A 20,195-nucleotide genomic window follows, 5' to 3' on the forward strand; every position below is an offset into this window, starting at 1 on the left:
TGCTTAATTTTATTTCCTTTTTTACAACATGATTGGGGTTATTCACTATGAAGTCCTCTGTCTCAGACACATCCTCCTCTACGTCACTTTCACTGTGAAAGAGCTGTTCCAAAATGAGGATATTGTCTCCACCCCCATGTCGTGTAATATTTCAAAAGTATCAACTCTACACAGCAGGTGTTTGGGTGTAAGATCACACACATACACACCTTTTACACATCTTTTCTAATATAGAGTAAGGGTGTAAGAAAAAATAGATTTGCAGATATATCGCAATATTTCACTGCGCGATTATTGTATCAATCCAAAAAATGTCCAAATCGATTTTTTAAATTGTGTTCTTTTAACGAAAAAAACATTTAATTGCGCTAACATATGCCTAGCACGTAAACATCAGACCTCGTTAAACTACTTCACTCAATGCATTTTAGCTTGGACGTTTATTGTAATTTATTTTCATGAAACATACTGGGCACTTTAATAGATGTGGTTACTTTTTTTTTTTAAGAATTTAAGAGAAAAATCAGAATTTGTTGTAGAAGCAAAAGTTAAAGTTTTTTGAAAAATTTAATCTGACAGTTTTGACATACTACTTGTTTTTTATATTGATACTTTATATACAGTTAGCTACATTTTAGTTGTTCTTGCAAGTTTAAAAAAAATAAATACATTGTATTTCGTACCTTTTTGAAATTATTGATGATGCGATATACTGTACTGCTATGTATATCGTATTGTTGAGTATCGGGACACAACGATTGCACTGCACCCCTAATATGGAGTTTAAATTTAAATGTAACATTCATCTTTAAATGTAACATTTAGTTTTTACATTTAGCATTTGTATTTAACATTTATACACCGCGACCCTGGAAAACAGGAAAAAGCGGGTCTGAAGATGGATGGATGGATTTAACATTTATATTAAAATGTCACATTTAAATTTTACATTTGCATTTAACATTGACATATTTTTACATGAAAAAAGACAGCAAATTTAACAAATATTACAGTAAATCTGGTCAAAAGTGAAATTCACAAATTTTTTAAACGTGGTTTGTTGCTAAAAAGTTGCAGTTTATTTTAGGATGGTCCACTTTCCAATGGTTGTCTCCCTAGCTGCGGAGCTGCTCCCTGTGACCCATGTTTTAGTGGTGGCTGCTTGTAGCCAATCAAAAGCTGTATTTCATCTCCTGCCATCGCTTCATCACATTTTCGATGAGCCGCTGAAGGAAAGGTTTTTTTTTGGGACGATCGTCTTCCTTGTCCATCAGTGCAGTGTGAAGGAGGTTTATCATCTATCTGATTTCCTCCTGTATTTCCAATAAGCCGTCCCAGTCTTTCTGCCACCAACTCTGCTGGTCCTTTAAGTTTGTTGGACCTCAAAGCTCCACCTGGTCCTCAAGGTGTGAGGTGGAGGTTCCAGTTTCTCCAGGAAGCTCCACATGATCCTCAAGGTGTGAGGTGGAGGTTCCAGGTTCTCCGTGAAGCTCCAGCTGGTCCTCAAGGTGTGAGGTGGAGGTTCCAGTTTCTCCAGGAAGCTCCACATGGTCCTCAAGGTGTGAGGTGGAGGTTCCATTTTCTCGGGAAGCTCCACATGGTCCTCAAGGTGTGGGGTGGAGGTTTCAGGTTCTCCGGGAAGCTCCACATTGTCCTCAAGGTGTGGGATGGAGGTTCCAGGTTCTCCGGGAAGCTCCACATGGTCCTCAAGGTGTGAGATGGAGGTTCCAGGTTCTCCGGGAAGCTCCACATGGTCCTCAAAGTGTGAGTTGGAGGTTCCAGGTTCTACGGGAAGCTCCACATGGACGTCAAGGTGTGAGGTGGAGGTTCCAGGTTCTCGGGGAAGCTCCACATGGTCCTCAAGGTGTGGGGTGGAGGTTTCAGGTTTTCCAGGAAGCTCCACATGGTCCTCAAGGTGTGAGGTGGAGGTTCCAGGTTCTTCGGGAAGCTCCACATGGTCCTCAAGGTGTGGGGTGGAGGTTCCAGGTTCGCCGCGAAGCTGCACCTGGTCATCAGGGTGTGGGGTGGAGGTTCCAGGTTCGCCGCGAAGCTGCACCTGGTCATCATGGTGTGAGGGGAGGGTTTCAGTTTCTCCGTGAAGCCCCACCTGCTCCTCAAAATGTGAGGTGGAGGTTTCAGGTTCTCTGTGAATCCTCACCTGTTCTTCAGGGCTGGTACCATCCAGAGACTCAGTGGTGGCATCTACCAGAGCTTGGAGGTGTGCAGCCGTTTCTGAGCTCTCCTCTCCTCCTTGTTTTTTTGTTTTGTTTCCTGGACCAACCCCATTCGATCTTTTAGCTGGTCCTCCATGAGGACCAGGTGAACATGTTGGATCACGAAGGAACATGCTTTTGATGATTTTAGGTTTTTCAGGGGGAGCCGTGGCTGGATGTTTAGGACGCGAAGCCTCAGATGAATCGTTTTTAGGTCTCTGGTCCACATGTTGGCAACAATCTCTGTGTGCCTTTGAGTTTGGGGATCTCTGTTGTAGATGATACAAAAGAACTGAATTGTGATTCAATAATCTACAAGGTTTGGATAAACTTCTGTATGTATTTCACATCAACTGAAGCTCAAGTCTGTGCTTTTTTAAATAACTTATTTATAACCCTTGTAATTTTCAGTCCAGACACAGATTTAATAATTGTTTTACAAAGAAATCTGAACTAAGAAAAATATTGGATAAAGAATTCAAAATTTGATTGCATTGCCAGTGCACAAACATTCACATATCCATTCCCACCGTCGCCTGGAAAAGCTCAGAAACCTTTTAGTGAACCAAGAGTGATTGACAGATGCGTTTCCTCTCATTCAGATGACATTATTAAATCCTTATGCAAATGTAACCATGCAAATCCAGGCTAATATGAGCAGAAAGGTGGCTGTGCTACTGGAGACAAATGAATAGAACCCTGTGGTTGTGTCTTGGGGATTTTTTACCTTATTATCGAAGAAGAGGATGGATATAGTCCTTCCAATGACACTTCAAAAAAAGGCTGTCTACAAACTATCAGCCAATTCCATTCATTAAGAGCAGGACATTTTTATCCTTCTCTCATTATTTCTCTCTTTCACTTTCTATCTTCATCTCCTAAGCACTTGCACTCGACTGAACCCCCTCCTCTCCTTGTTCACTCTCTTAGTCACTCGACGCTCTCTTTTCACAAACCCGTGTTTGTTCCCTGTCTGTAATCTTCAGCACACCGTTCCCCGAACAAAAACGCATGCCAAAAACAGAGACAAAAAGGTTATAATACAAGCCAGGTTGCGTTGGCAAAGCTCCTTACCCGCACGTAGGATTCAATCAATTAGTTTTCAGTATGAGAAGAGATGGAATGAGGGTTACTGTGAAACATTCAGGCTTTCTCTCACCACGGCTCACGGCTGCATTTCCTTGCTGCTTTGATTGCCAGGATGTTTCAGTATCCCATAATTATAACACTGGATTCATTGATTTGTGTGTGACTGCATTTAAGGAGCATCATTATGGCTCTATGCTGATGGCTACGTGGTTTTCATTTTGCATGATGCCAGAGGAACGTTCTGTGAGGTTTCTTTAATTGGCGATCCATGCAGCAGAATGTAGTCTTAGAGACTTATTCTGAGACTGTAAGACTTATCATTTTGTAGTCTTAAAGACTGCAAACATCAGACGTCTATTTGGGAATTTCACAAATAGACGTTGGGAGAGATAATGGCTATTGTTACTTGATGTTTAATTTCAGTATTAATTAGAATCAAAACCTTCCTCTTCCATAGAGCGTTCTCCATCCAGCAGGCAACTTGGACATTTTGGCCCATGACAGACACACACCCTCCCCCCACCCCTTTTTATTTTGGATTAAGCAGTTTATTTGCCTTTATTCAAATCTGCTTTAGGTCTGGGGGTTGGGAAAGGTTCTGATTGGACAGGGGGGTTAACGTGATGTATTCACGTCTATTGGAAAAAACCCACAAAACAAACCCTTCTTTTCGGCCACAACATAAATGAAGATCACAGAAAAACTATTTTTATTTATATTTTGATTATAGTTTTGAAGCAGAAGCTTTACAATAACATACTGTTTCACTTTCGTCCGCTGAGCAGGAGAAGAGAGAAAGAAGACCGTAGAAGGGTAGTAAGTCTGTGTCCATGTGAATGTCAGCATGTTTATGCGTCTGTATCCATGTCTTCTAAGGCTCTTACTAAATAAATAGCCTCCGCTCAATTCCGGGCGGCCCTCTTGGATTATGTCTTCATCAGCACATCATTGCGACAGGTCGAGCATGCGCAGAACGACCGTAATTAATTTAAAGCAGAATTAACTGTTTACAAGATCGAGGAATTAAAACTGGAATAAACTAGCCACTTAATTCAGATTTAAGTTTAATTTAGAATGGCCATTTTTATTCGGAATTAAGTGTTTACAAGGTCAGTTTAAAGAGGATTTAATTTTTATTCTGATTTAAAGGCCAATTAAAGCTCTCATATAAACGTGGCCAATGGCAGCATAGTTGAGGTGAGATCAATTTAATTACCATTGGTCTGAGATTGAATTGATGTCACTGAGTGAGGCAAGTGATTTAAATGTTAGAAGGAATAAGAACGACTTTTACTGTCCCTGCAAAACAAAACAAACCATTTTGGTGCAAATCCACTAAGTGGAGTTAAAATACTTAATCTGTAACCTGAGAGATGCTTAAGATTTTATTTGTCGCTATAAAACACGGAGAGCTACATAGCCACGCAACATATTATTTAGATCACGAGTCAAACTCAAGGCCCAGGGACCAAATCCGGCCCTTTAGCGCATCAAATTTGGCCCGCTCGAGAATGTAAAAATGATAGAAAATAAACATTAAGTTGTAGATACAGTATCTCAGCCCCTCCATATACAAAAACTCAATTAAAATCCACAATATTTCGAGGACTCAGTTTTCCATTTTTTATATCACATGACGGTGGTCATTTTTTTGAAAGAACACTGAAAAATATTCCTCAAATTATTACACAAAATTTCCCCAAATTCCCCAAATCAGAGAAATGTACAGCACGTAAAGATTCTGCGGGGACGGATGAGTTTGACACCCCTGAATTAAAATAAAATGCATTTATCTGTATGTTAGTGATTATTGTTACAGGTTTGATAAAATAAAAACTGGTCAGTCAGATCCAAATGCAGGAACACAGCTAAACTAACATGACGTTATGTATATACATGATGAATTCTCGCAGACGTGGCCTTCACATTGCATAAGTCCAGTTCACTCCAGGTCAGGTGATTGCTGTCAGTTGTACGCAGTAGGATGCGATCTCACAGATCGTCACGCTGCCACATTTGGCGGACTCCCACACACACACACACACAATGCAAGCTCCCACCCTAAGGTGCACATCTGCCTCGGTGTACCTAGCTTTCAGAAAACTCCTCATTCGTAGTGAACTGTGTGTGCAGCCTCCTTCACCCCACCCCCACCCCCCAAACACACATGCGTACACACACACTCAAGCACGAGCACCCACAGAGAGACTCCCACTCAAGCAGGCAGTGTGTGTGTGTGTGCAGTCTGCAGATTACACAGGGGGAGCTCAGCAGGAGATGAGATGTGAGGATGGTGGGGTGGGGGGGAAGCTGTCAGAGAGCAGAGGAGAGTTTTACTACCCAGCACACGCACTCCGTCTGCTCTGTATGATAATGTGAGAGCGCAGCAACGGCACAGTTGAAACCAGGACAACAAACAGTCGAGCACTGCCACACGGATACACACACATGTTCAGCAAAACCCCCAAGATAATTCATGCATTGCTCACATATCATAGGTTTGCTTCTTTGAAACCAGATCAAGTCGGATGTCTTATGTACTGTAACTTTCCAAGGTCATCACATTTTTCAGAGGCTGAAACAATAAATGTTTAGTTCTTTTACACCTGAGAAGTAATGAAGGAGAAGCTCCTGTAACACTTTACTTGAAGTGTTACTCATAAAGGCTGACACTACGCTGTCATTATTTTGACATGACACCCGTCATTAGCATTAATAAGGTGTCATGAAAGCTGTCATTAAGCGTCATTCATTACCCTAAACCCTAACCTGGGTTGGGGTCAATTTAATATTTCAGTTACAATTATGTTTTCAATTACAAATAAATTCCAGCTATTTTTTTATACTCGGAATGTCGATTACAATTACGTTCTCATTTACTAAAGTTCAATTACAAGTAACCACGACTACTGAGCCTGAAATAAATAATCTAATGCTTAAGTTAACCATCCTCTTGTGTTAGCTTTCTATTAGCATCTCTTGTGATAACAGGCCCTAAATCAGCTGTAAAATACACTAAAAACAAATATTTATCATCTAATTTCTTTCCTATCTATTTGTTACCTTGTTTGGTTTTCTAATCAATTAAAATATATAGTTTAATATTTTTTCTGTTGGTATCAAATTTTTTTTTTGTGTGTGTCAATATACCCCTCGATTTTAATTTTTTTTAATTGGTAAACTGTGGGAAAGCTTGATCTGAAAATTATTTTATTGATTAACTACATATGTGTAGAACTGTACATAGAACTGTAACATGGTTCCTCAGTTTTGCGTTTAAATTATAAATGACAATTTTTATAGAATTTTCATGGCAATTCCAATTATCTGAATTCAATAACAGTTAAAGTATGATGACAACAGCAACATATTTTTTGAATTACAATTATAATTATGCCATAATTGTAATTGATTATCAATTATGTGATTACAATTATAATTGAACCCAACCCTAATCTTAACCATTACCACCTAGCTATTAGGCTAACTCTGGTACATTTACTGTAATGTTGATGAATGTGCATTGTCCATGTAAAATAAACAAAAAAAATTAAATTACCCTCACCCTGCCTAACCACACTAGATCCCTCCATCTAACCCAAAAAATGCCAACATGGCTCCAAAGCTGTAATAATTTAGCGAACGACACTTAATGACAGCTTTCAGGACACCGTATTCATGCTAATGACAGATAATAACAGCATTGTAAGCCTTATGTATACAACTTAAAGTTAAGTGTTTCCGAAGCTTCCTTTGTGCTACGAAGGAGTCCTAGAATCCAGTACAAACGTGCGTGTATTCAATTTTTAGAGTGGAATGAAAACACTGTTACATCAGGCTGCATCTTATAGGCCAGACATGGGTAACTGGCGGCCCAGGGGCCACATGCGCCCCTTCGTTTAATTTTGTACATCCCTCAAAACAAGATTCTAATTCATGAAGTTGGACGTTACATGAAGCTTAACATACACACAACATACACACATAACTCCAGAAACACAGACAATGACAGCAAAATGCACAAAGTGTCAACAAAAGTACACAAATTGATAACAAAGACACACTAAACAACCACTTAAACACAAATTGACTACAAAAATAACTTATACAAAAGGAACAAATGCCAACAAAATTGCACAAAGTGACAGAAAAATGTACAAAATGATGAAAAAAGTCACATAAAGACAGAAAAATACACAGTCAACAAAAACACACACAGACTCAAAAAACACAAAAAGGCTCCAAAAATGTGTCATATTTACAAGACAATCAGTGTTGGGAACGTTACTTTAAAAAAGTAATTAATCATAGTTACTCAGTACTTGTTCCAAAAAGTAAATGCGTGAGTAACTGAATTACTCTATAATAAAAGTAACTCATTACCAAGGAAAGTAACTATTTGCGTTACAGTTGCTTCATTAAATTTGAGTTGCTTACAACGGATGTCGACAAAGTCTTCACTCCTGGATATAATGAACACTTCACATGTACGTTCTTGCCTTTGACCACAATTAATGTAAAGTAGTGTTTGTATCGTCACCTTAAGAATGCCAGCTCTTCATCAGATTGCTCACCATCTCTGCTGCTTTATCCAATCTGCTGTGTGTGTGTGTGTGTGTGTCGTGTGTGCTGGCACGTTGCCTTAGCCAATCATAATCGCTGAGCTTGTTTTTAACCCACCTCCTCTTGCTGGCACATGTGTAAAAACACTGGCTCTGATTGGCTACCATGAAACATGACGCCGCCTAAGCCAATCATAATCGCTCACCTTGTTTTTAACCCACTTCCTCACAACAGCTGAGTAAGAAGCCGGGGTTACTTTCGGATAATAGTTTATTCAATCAATGCATTTAACGTTCAGTAATGATAGCGACGTTGTAATGGGTTAAAAAGTAATTAGTTAGATTACCCCGTTACTGAAAAACAAACGCCGTTATTTTCAACGCCGTTATTCCAAACACTGAAGACAATAGACAAAATTAATTAAAAAACACCAAGATAACACACAGAAAACGACTACAAAGACAAAACACTTTGTTCTTTCCTGTATTAATGCTCAGATTGGTCATTATTCTAAATGCTAACATGAATGTTGATAATGTGGCCCTCAGATCAGCTCAGACGATCACATTTTTTTGGGCCCCGCTCTGAAAGAAGTTGCCGATATCTGTTATCGGACCTTATGTTTGTGGAACAGGGATGTTGTTATCCCATCTCATATTGTCTGTTCCACTCTTTACATTTCTGGGTTGAGTCCTACATTGTGTGGTACTCTACTTTCCCCCGCTCTCACTTTTCTTTCTTTGGGATGTTTTTATTTTTATTATTGTAGTAATTTTTATTATAAATGTAATTTTAATTGGTTGATGAGAGCTGGTAAAAGGACAAACCCTCCAGGGGGATTTTGTCTGCTTCTGGCATCTTTACTCATGTGATGTGGCTTTTAAACTCGTGGCCAAGCATTTGCCCTGTGCCCCTGGGATAATAAACTTTAAAGCCTGACCTTCACTAACTCGACTTACAGTATTATTTGCCATTCAGTGTAAATTTATATGCTGCATTAGTAGTTTTTATTCCCTCCCTGTCTCTGAAGGGTTTGGTATTTTTTCAGCACTTTGAAGCTTTTATTGCAAATCTCTGAGTTTAAGAAGATATATATTTTCTGCTAGTAGATCGTACCACACTATTCCATCTGAATTAATTCTGTTTAGAAGCAATCATGCATTTTCGGCGGTGGGAGGGTGACTGCAATATTTCTTTATATTATTTAATTGACCTAAAAATCTTGATCATCTCTTGTTAAACTACTTGGTTGTTTCAATTTTTTTTCTAAACCACTATAAGCATTTTATTATATATTTAATCACATAACCATTGTAAAAATACTTAGCCTGGCAGTTATGTAGCAATATTAGGCAAAGGTGTGCATGAACATTTGTACATGAACCAATGTTTCCCACTCAAAATCAACAAATCCAAGATGGCCGCCATCCATATTGCCGATTTAGATATTTTGTCGTAACTTTGGTTCTATTTGACATAGAACCATGATCTCAGTGGTGAATTATAGGTTTTCAGGGTCAAGAAATTCAATAATATATCTTAAAATACTTTAAATTGTACTCAGCGCAAGATCCAAGATAGCCGCCATCCGTATTGTGAATTTCAATTTTACCATAACTTCGGTTCTGTTCCATAGAAACGTGGTAAAATGTAGGTTTTGGGATTGTCATGAAGTAGCCGAAAATACTGTAAGTTACATCCACAAATTACAAAAGGTTGAAATTGTGATTCCTTTGCAGCCACAACTGTGCATGACAAAACGATTTGATTTAAATCCCCACCAAAACATGAATTAATAAATCTATTTTCAATTATTTCTCAGGATGATTATATCCATTGTGATCCTGGTACATGCATGGATAAGCATTCATTTGGTGATTATTTTGCAGCACTCGCCAATATGTACAATGATTAAACTCAAACATTTAATGTAGATATTTGATTTATGACAAAATATCCAAATTGGCACTACGGATGGTGGCCATCTTGGATTTCCTGATTTTTGAGTTGGAACCTTGGTTTGCCAGCATGGATCACATTAAATCAGCATGCTCAAAAACCCCCATGTACAAATTTTCATGCTTTCATCCAGAAGTGAACATCTTTTTGACATATCTGCTGGGCTAACTGAGCAGCAGGCTATAAACAGCAAATTTTAGTTTTGTTAATCAAAACAAAAAGAAAAAAAAAACCTTTTAGCATTCTGGTGTGTTCTGTTAAGAATAATACTGCTGATATGAAGGCCACTCAGAGTTCATTCGTTTTTCATTTTGTTGCCAGCAAATTCAGTCTAGACTTGCTTTTTCAGCAAATGGCTTTTTTGCGTTCTGTGTGGAGGAGCAACCTGCTCGCTGGCGACCCCTGTGGCCCCGGGCCAGCTTCCATGCAGCCCGGCTAATTGCCTGCAAATTAGCAAGGCCTAATGTGACGTTGTAAAGGGCAACGCTGCTGCAGTGGCCCTTGGCCTATGGCTGAACACCACATGTCACAGACAATCACCTGATATGAATCAGCACTGGGCCATTATTCTGCCTCCCTTCCCCTACCGCCTCCTCCATGGGAGCTCTACGCCTCAGCTCCATGCTCTGTCAAGTGTACTTATGTGTATGGAGAAGGTCCGATGTCATTGGCTGCTCGGAGTCATTATGTGGCTGCGTGCGCTGAAGCGTCAGAGCTCGGGTCTCGTGAGCACAACTCACAGATTTCACCTCCACAATCCTGAGTCTGTCATGACTCAGCCTGAAAACATCTGTTTTTCTACTTTATTTTTTGTGAACATTGCACATTTTTTTGTGTTTGGGTTTGGTTTGACAGTGGAGAAAGTGGAGTTTGTTGATAATATCAATGATCGAGCAGTTTCAGCTTAGCTTGGCAGTTTACATTATGGAGCAGTGTGAGAGAGGATCCCTAAACCCAGCGTCTTTCAACCTTGATGAAAATTACTGATTCAAAATAGATTTAAAAATGTAAGATTATTATTATTTTTCAAATTAAAAGAACACAATCTTAAATAACTGTATTTTATACGTTCACTTTCTCATATACAGTATAAATACAGTTAAAATTAAGTGCAGTTTAAAGAAAAGAAAGAGAAAAAGGAAAAAATAAAAATAAAATGCTCTATGAAAATATCTGTGCTGGTGCTTTTACTCTTCTTACTGCTGTAACATACAAATTTCCCCCAAGAATAAAGGTTTAATTTTTCTTAACTTTATATTGAGCAAAAAGTAACGAAAAAGGTAATGAATGATGTTGAAGATGTAACTCCCCCCAAAAGTTTGGACACCAATGGAACGAAACGATTCACGCCCCATTTTCTGAAAACAATATTACAAAGTAATTGCGTCGTACTTTAGCTTGACTTCTTTTGTATAAGCTGAGCTTTCATGTTTTTTATTGCAATCACAAGAAACTAAAGTGTGCAGTGTTACATCAGAAACAGCAAACGGCTTAAAACTGTGGTCCCGCTGCAGAATTAGTTTCACCATCTACTTAAGGCTTGATTTAGGAAGATGTCAAGTACAGAGTGCTACAAATAGACCTTCTCAAAAGTGGTGGAGACCGCTCCATTTAAACTGGAGTTTTGCATGTTATAGTGTTCAACATGGAGATTGTGGGAGAGCCGAGTGGCCACAAGTGCAAAATAAAATTTCAGAGGTGTTAGTGGAAAAGGCAATTAAATATATGCTTGAATTACTTGAAACAAATGTGAACATAACGAGGAGGAACGCAAAATGGAAAACTATCTATGAGAACGTGAATGCTGTGAGGGAAACCTGACGAATGGCAGATTAAATTAAGCAAAAGATGGCGAGGAAAAAAGTGCTAAGAATTAATGTCTTAATTATTTAATTCCCAAAAAGTTCACCTGAGTAGGAGAGATCCGCCCTTTCCGTCAGCTTTTGTTTTGCCTACGTCAACTTCTCTGTAGCCATGTGTGCGTACAGCTGTGTCAGTTAAGACCGGCCACTCAAACGGTTTAAATAAATCTGCACAAAACGCAACCGCAAGCAGTTCCAAGTTTGGTAAATCACATTTTCGTGTGCTAGATTGATCTATTTTCCCAATATTTTAAGCGTTCCTGCAGAGATGCCCAGATTGCATATTCAATAGAAGCAAAAGCGCTGAACAGATTCATCAGGGCAGTACGTTAAATGGGCGGGGTGTGATACCCGGGCTCCTCCTGCCGTACCCTACTGCGCAGACTCTGTCTCCAAATGATGTCAAATTTACAAGATGGAAGCGACCCTAAGCGCTTTATTTTGGCTCCAATAACGTTGAATGGGAACAGGTGGCTAGTACACGGAGGCGGGCCATGGTTCCAGCACCTCTAACTGACACGCCCCCAGGGTTTCAGAGCAGAGAGAAGTGCTTGTTTTTCCATGATTTTGAGACCTAATTTTATGTACTTATTATACTATTTTTTAATCTTTCAGATTTGTCTCAGTGGTCAATGACACATGTTTCTGTGGTGTGACAAACTCTTAACACAAATTTGATTCTGCTTTACACGGACTTTGACACAGTGATGTTAGAACACATTGATATAGCCATAAATGCAATTGGACTAATATTTTGCATAATATTTTTTTTTTGGTATTTCGGTTTTCAGCCAATAATGTTTAATTTGGTGCATCCCTAATAAAAACCTTTTGGAAATCAGCTCCTCTTTCAATTTTGGTAGTGAAATGTATCCGTTCCACTTGATAAGGAGATATTCTGGTGCTAGGAGGAGCTAGATTCTTCCAAACACATCCGAAGACGACTCATTCTTTTCTCAAGAGGCTCTCAGGATTCCCCTTAGGTATTTATTACCTTGATTATAATTCAATATTATATTTCAAGATGAATTAACTTGTTTTTTTGAATCCGTAGTCGCAACAAAAGGAAATTGTCAGTATGAGGCAAAACAAGCCAAGGCTTCTCCTCCTCTTGCACATTTCTAGGGAGCTGCCATCAATTAAAAAATAAATGAACACAATTTTCCTTGTGTCATTTTTGACTCATGCACCACTTCTAGCTTTACTTCCATCTGTATGCATGCAGCTATTCATTATGCTTGAGTTTGAAACACGGCTAGAGATTTTAATTACATACTAATCACTAATGCCAGTCTCAGTATTAGATTCCTAATTAAAAGTGAGGTATTTCTCTCACTATCTCCTCCAGTTTTTGGCATTCAGCCAACTCGGTGTCCCCCCCTAAAAAGCCAGGCTTCTAGCACTCTCCATATGGCTAATAATAGGCTCGAGGTGGTTTTTTTTGTTTGAGCACTCTGGAATGCAACAATTATACCGCAGAATGAGCGTATTTGCCACTTATGGGTTGTGTACCCTGTCTGACATGAGCCTGTCTTTTGTCACACTCTAAATAACATCGGTATATGTCAGAGCATTGTTTAGATGACTTGTTTGGATGTTCTTGGGGGGGGTTTGATAAAGTTAAAACTGTAATGAATGAGCAAAACAGGCGGAGATGTACCGTAAGTTGTGCAACCCAGCCTGCAGTTACTTTTTAGTAAAACCCCAAGTTGTCGAAAATCTTGCATTTTTCTCTCCCTGTTATTTTTTGCATTCGCCACCCCCCCACTTTAATGCCTGAGCTTAAACAGAAGTCCAGGCTCATGGTCAGAAATGCCATACTTTTGAAATGCTCCATGCTTAAAACAACACCACACACTCGCAACTGTCTCTTCTCACGGTAATTAGACAGACTTACATGTTGCGTACATATAGAACACAAAACTTTTATTTCATCAAAGGGTAACTTTAGTATATTTTAATGTAAAAAAAACATTTATTACTTATTAGAGGTTTAGTCACGTTATTTAAATACGTGTTTTTTCTTGTAGAGCAACCAGCAGGAGAAAGTTGTTTGTGAGAGACGGTGTTGTGACAAAATCTGACCTGACAAAATGGTGGCTCTAGCGAACAAGGAGGTTATTTATTTGGCGGCATTAATTCACGGATATTTACGATATTTATCTGTTTGTCTGTCTGTCGGGCTGGTTTTGTCCCGATTTTCCTCCTTCCCGCACAAAGACGGCAAACACCCGATTTTCAAGTTCCTCTAAGATTATCTTATAAGATTATTGCGTGGTCTGAGGTGTGTTAAGAGTAAATTTGTCCAAAGAATCTCCTCCTAAACGGGTTGAGACCGACAATCATAGATATTAAACCTGTTAAACATGTTTGAACATGCAAACAAAGTCTATAGTGGAGAAAACAGGCAAATTCCAGAGAAATGGTTTTGGAGCATTTCCAATTGAATTCTAGAACAGTTCAGGTGCGCTGTGAACACAAACACTCTCGGCTCGGACCAACACAGGAAGTGTCAAAGTCACTTGTTGAGAGAAGTCTCTACATTTTGGGAAATGCTGGACCAAATGGATGAACTGTAAGACAAATGACTGAATATTTACAAGGAGCATGTATGTAAATAAATAGTTTAAAAAAGAAGACATTCTTCTTCTACCAAAAAAGGAAAGAAATGAAACATCTTTGAAACTTTCCAGGAGTCATGGAACACACACAAACACTCACTCCTAAACTACTTCAGACAGCACACCTTCATGTTCAGCCCATGTATAATCTTCTTTTTCTAAAGTAAAAGCAAGAAGGGAAAAGTGTGGCAGACATTATTTTGGATGCAAAGTAACTTAAACGGTGCCCTTATTCCCCCATCCCTGCTCTCTCGCCTCCTCTACCGGAAAACCGCTGACAGAAGCTGTCATATCGCCACAGCTCTCTGCCTGACACAACCAGCAACAAGAAGAGCGCCTCCATGACCCAGTTTAGCTCTGTTATTTTTGAAAGGCTATAGTAAAATATGGCACTGAAAGGTTTGCCTCTCTGACTAAAGTTGAATGATTAGAAAAAGTTTTCCTTGGTTCAAATTTAATCCTCAACAAAATTATTGATCTGTCTACATTCCTCAAAGATAATGATGAAAAGTGGGAGTTCAGTTCAAGCTTTACTTTGGTTCCTTTCAAAGGTTTACAGTAAGAAGAAAAACAAATGACATAAAATGACAAATTAGACATAATTTTGTGCAGTTGTTTACAACAGTTCTTTGTCTAGCTCTGCACTGTCAAATTCCTGAAAAAGTTGTTACTACCATATTAGCTAAAAGTTGTAGAATTGGGAAGTATTTGTATTCTGACGTTTCTGATCCATTTTGTCTCGTTAGCATCTTTTAATCACACTGTGTAACTCAGTGTTTCTCAAATGGGGGTACGCAATGGCACTACAGGGGGTACTAGAGCGAGAGAGAGGAAAACAACGCACAAAATAACAGACACTAAATGAGAGAAAGATCACTATAAAATACACAAAAATTACACAAACATACAAAACAACCCAAAAAACACACAAGGTGAGAGAGAATAATCTTGATAATACCAACAACACACAAATTGACACCAAAAACACACAAAAATGTGTGTGAAATATGAAAATATGGTCAGTTATGGTCCCACATCAGGAGGGTGATGACCGTTAGAGGAATGAAACAAAATACTGTTTCATTTCTCTTATTTGCAAAGTTGGATTCTTTAAAATGTGTGTTAACATTCATTTATTCCATCATTATGAGCTATAGTTGTTTTTTCATAGTATTCTGAGCAAAATGTTGTAGTTGGACGATGGGGGTACTTGGATTAAAAAACAAGAGAAGGGGGTACTTAAACCAAAAACATTTGAGAACCACTCCTATAACTGATGCAACCTTATTGTATGCATGCAAAGACTGGATTGTTTATTTAAAAGAAAAGGAGAAAGGGCTTTTATTTGGATTGTATATTGAGCTATATTTTATTGAGGTTGGTCAATAAAGCTGGATGGCCACAATCAGAATATTTGATTCCTCAGTGCACTTTAGTGCACTTAGGAATCCATTTGTCTTTAGAAGTGACAAAGGAGGTGGGGAGTGGTGTCTGTCACTGTTTTTGGATTTCATGAGTTGGTAAAATAAACTTTATTGTCACTTAGTAGTCAAAAAAGTGTAAAAAAAAAAATCTTGTGTTTGTGGGTTTCAATCACTCATGATTACCTGCAATTGAATTATTTCACATTCTTTCTATCTCAAGAATCACATTGTTTAGTGATTTGAATTACAGTTGCTCATTCTTTACACTGGTGCTTTTTAGTCACAAATGAGCTTTACGACCCCATAATGCTTTCCCCAGGTCACTGATTGTCCTTCTTCTCACTTCTTTTGATAAACTGACCAGTGCAGACAGGGAATCCCCCAACAATTACTGCAGTGTGAAAACGCTTAGACCCAGTTCTCTTTCTGCCATGACTTGGCTTTATTAAAGGTCCCATATCATGCTATTTTTCACCCATCTCCATTTGTTCTAAGAACCTGAAAAACATAGTATTTAGGGTTTATTTTCCCAAACTCGCCTGTTTTTTTTTTTTCGAGTTTTAGCCTCTGAAAAGTCACTTTCTGAGCAACTCTACACAAACAGGCTGATTTGTGGGATACTTATGCATATTCATGAGTGGGCGTGTCTATAGACGAGACACTGACTTTCACCACGTAGGGCCAGAGGACAGCCTGCCCTCCTCCCACCCACTCCGTAACCGAGCTCATGCTGCTTTATAAATACAAGACAGAGTGTGGGGGCGGGGCGTTCACCGGTACATACACAGACTGTAGAAAATGCATACATAGCACTGTGCGAAGGATGCTGAAATGCTCACCTTCGTGGGCGTGTCTGTTTACATGTCAATCACGGCAGAGAGCTTCCTGGAGGCGCGGCTTCTCCAGCTCAGTGCCGCGTCAAATTCGTCATCAAAGTGGGAACGCGTCATCAAATTGGAGCAAGGTCTTTGGTCTCACCCTGCGGTAAGAAAGGAGCAAATCACCCTCTAACTAACGATTGAGGGAATCAATGAAAAAAACACTGTATGTGTATGTGTGGCATGTGTATGAAGCCCAAATAGCACTTTTATTATGTTTAAAGCGTGTTTAAAAGCACTTTTTTTTGCTGAATACATATATGATTAGATATGAAGTAATGTAATTTACTTCTGGACTTGTACTTTGATGGTACGTGAATATGCTTGATTTCAGTCGCTCCTGGATTTCTAAAGGAGGAGAGAATAACTGTCCACTCAGAACACTTTGAAATACAATTTGCTCAAAGACGATTATGGATTTTTGCCCAAATGATGCCAAAAAAACGTACATACTGCAGCTTTAATGATCCTTCCGGCAAAATCCTGAAAACCATCAAATGTGGACGAAAATATTGCATTGAACAGATCTTTGGCTATTAATGGTCTTTTTTTTTTTTAAGCAAAGTGGTTTGAATATTTTAAACCAATTTGGTGGTTGGCAGGGTAGTGGTATTAGACATTTCAAAAAAATAAATATTTGAACCATTTTGCTCAAAAATATGGAAGCTATTGAGCATTTTCATATGAATGCCCAATATCAAACAAACTTCACTTCAGGTCACTTTCTGTGTTCTGTGTTCTTGCATTATTTTCCGTTAAATACTCCAGTGTTAATATATACACAGGAGTCACAAGCAGGCTCTGTAATTTTTCCCACCCATCCTTGTCTAAAACCAGCAAGTTGTTGGTTTCATTTTAGCAGCTGACATCTGCTCTTGCTTTGAAGGAACAATTGCCTGGTCACTTTTGGTCTCAGGCTGCATACGAAAGTGCTTCAAGTTCCTCCTTTTGTTTGCCAGTAACTGTCAACTCTTGTTCTTTATGAAATTGCTGCACTTTCCAGTGCTTGAAATGATCAATACTCCGTGTTTCTTTAGTACAGGTCATTATTCAAAGCCGTATTTTGGATGCCGTGATCTTCCACCCAATCCCACATTGTCCTTTTATGTAGGGTGAACGTTCCAGTGTTAAATCAGTCCTTCCAACCGTTCACTCTTGTTATTTTGTCTTGCCTATTTTTGTTCCATCGGTGGGCAGTGTACACTCTTCATGTGACCACTGCATCCTAGGTTTGCTGTGGCACATTAGTTCAGCATTTATAGCGGCTTTGAGCTCTGTAAACTTGGATAAGAAGGGCTTTACATTACACTGGGATTGCTCTAATTGTGAATGGCTGCACTGAATGAGGTGATTTTTGTGGCTTTTGTAAGAGTAGTAGAGTTTGAGTTTGTGGTGATTACTTCATAATAAATTTCTCAATTTTCTTTCTCAAAATGGTGATACACAATATAAATCTTTATTATTTTTACAAAAATTGCAAAATGCCACACTGGCACTTTTAATAACAAACAGCTGTAAATATTGACATGTGCCACTTTTGGCTTTTTCTGTCATAAGAGTCTGTTACTGAATGCTGTTCATATAGTTTCATGTTATGTAGTGGCTAAGACGCCTCTTTATTAGAGGAGGGGCCTTGTTATCACGTGAATGAGTGAGTGTGAAAGTGTGTGTAAACAGTGCACAACAGCGAGTTTGTGATTTTACAGAAGAGAAATAAATGCACAGTTTCCACCCACGTATATACCCAAGTGTATTACCGAGGGAGTTACACAAGGAGACACCATCTTTTTGCCTCTGCACAGTAGGGGTGACGTTCACACTGGTAATGTGTGGTGTAAGTGAGTGACTGGGAGGCAAGGCTGAAAGATTAATTGCATTTGTGATATTATTGCGATATCATAAAACGTGATTTTTTTAATTTTTTTTTGTCTGCACATGCTGTCAAAGGTCGTTGTGAGTTTCATTTACCTAAAAAACGTCCAATCGGTTAAAGCAGATATTGGTTTTCCTTATTTTTCCTGCACTTTAGTATGTGTGATGCTGCTGACTGGATATTAGTAAGCTTTATTTTTATTTTTTATATCTGTTTATTTTATTTATTTATAGACTGTCCTGTTAAGTTCAGAGAGTGTTTAAGAAGTGCAGTCCACATGTTTACATGTTTCATGAAACGTGAAGTTAGATATGTTGAAGAGATAAAATCACATATTTTTTTGCTTTATTGTTGTAATCGGTGCTTTAAAATTCATATTTTATATTTATTTAAAGTTAAAATAAATCTGAAATTGTTTATTATGAAACAGATTGATTTATTGCCTGTGTTCATTGAAAAATACATGACAAGAGGCCCTTGAAACAATAATCGTATATTAAATTGCAATCGCAAAATTGAGGAAAAAAAATCGCAATTAGATTATTTTACAAAATCGTTCAGCCCTAGAAAAAACAGACAGGGGGAGAATAGTGACTCCTAACACCAAGGGCGTAAGAACCAGGTTAACACTGGGGGAATGTACAATTACTTAATCTAAAAAGCCGCTGGACAGAATTGAATGGCTCTGAGTTTCAAAGTGACAAATGCAAACCCCTCTGTTGCAATTTCAGAATAAAAGCCTGAAGGTGAAATACATCTAAAATCTTCATTTCTCATTCAGTGGCATATTAATCACTGGTGGGACAAACACACCTGTTATCAGTATTAGGGTGGACATACCCCCCTTCTCCCCATGTCAGGGGTCCCTATACCCCTGCTTCTAGGTGATATTGTAATTTTCTCCATTGCCTAAAACAGAAACCTCTATATATAACAAATCTCGATATATCACCCAGACCTACTTCCATATCTGTGTGGTGGTGTCTGCTCTGGTAGCTAAAGGGTAAATCAAAGGCCTGTGTTACGTCTGAAGCCATTATGTCCGAGACTCTTGTGTGTCAACTGTGTAAATGTGGATTTTTTTATTTATGAATTTGCTTTTAAACCATGTAACCAAAATTAAGATGGAGAGGGCATTGGCTCTTCATTAATCATTTTCCCCCCTTTTTTCTATCAATTGTTTATAAAATTATTGGCATAAAATGAACAAAACGAATAGAAACTTGACCAAGCCATTTCTGATTAAAAAAAAAAAAAAGAAATTCAAATATTTTAGTGTTACATTCCAAATAAAACATTTTCATATTGCCATCAATAAAGGCAAGTTTTTTTTTGCAAGATTGAATGTTTTTTCATGGTATGGGTTCGTTTTTATGCCATCACTGTCAGATTGTTGTTGCAGGTACCAGAAATGTATCAGTAATCACTGCTGATGGCATACAGGTGTGCCAGGACTTTAAAAATTAACTGTACTTGCCTTTTTTGATCAGAATTGCAGGGTGTTGGTGCCAATATAACAGACATGGGCTGTGTTCAAAATCACATACTAACATACTACTACTAATCCACCGGCATACAGAATGTGAAATAACTCCATCCAGTCCTTTGTCTGTGGTCTGTGTAAGTCTTACAACACAGAGGAAAGTGCTCCGTTTCAAATTTTCTACATTTGTGATGTCACAAGTGCAATCGGGAATCAGCGTTTCCAGATCA

At 38.5% G+C, this 20,195-nt stretch overlaps 1 protein-coding gene across 1 annotated transcript in view; it reads left to right on the forward strand.

The window, feature by feature from the left end:
* Nucleotides 1-20,195, forward strand: part of LOC114467550 (forkhead box protein J3-like) — a 119,374-nt gene that overhangs the window by 25,370 nt on the left and 73,809 nt on the right. The window lies entirely within an intron of this gene.

This window comes from Gouania willdenowi, chromosome 7 (assembly GCF_900634775.1).
Source record: "Gouania willdenowi chromosome 7, fGouWil2.1, whole genome shotgun sequence".
Lineage (NCBI taxonomy): Eukaryota > Metazoa > Chordata > Actinopteri > Blenniiformes > Gobiesocidae > Gouania > Gouania willdenowi.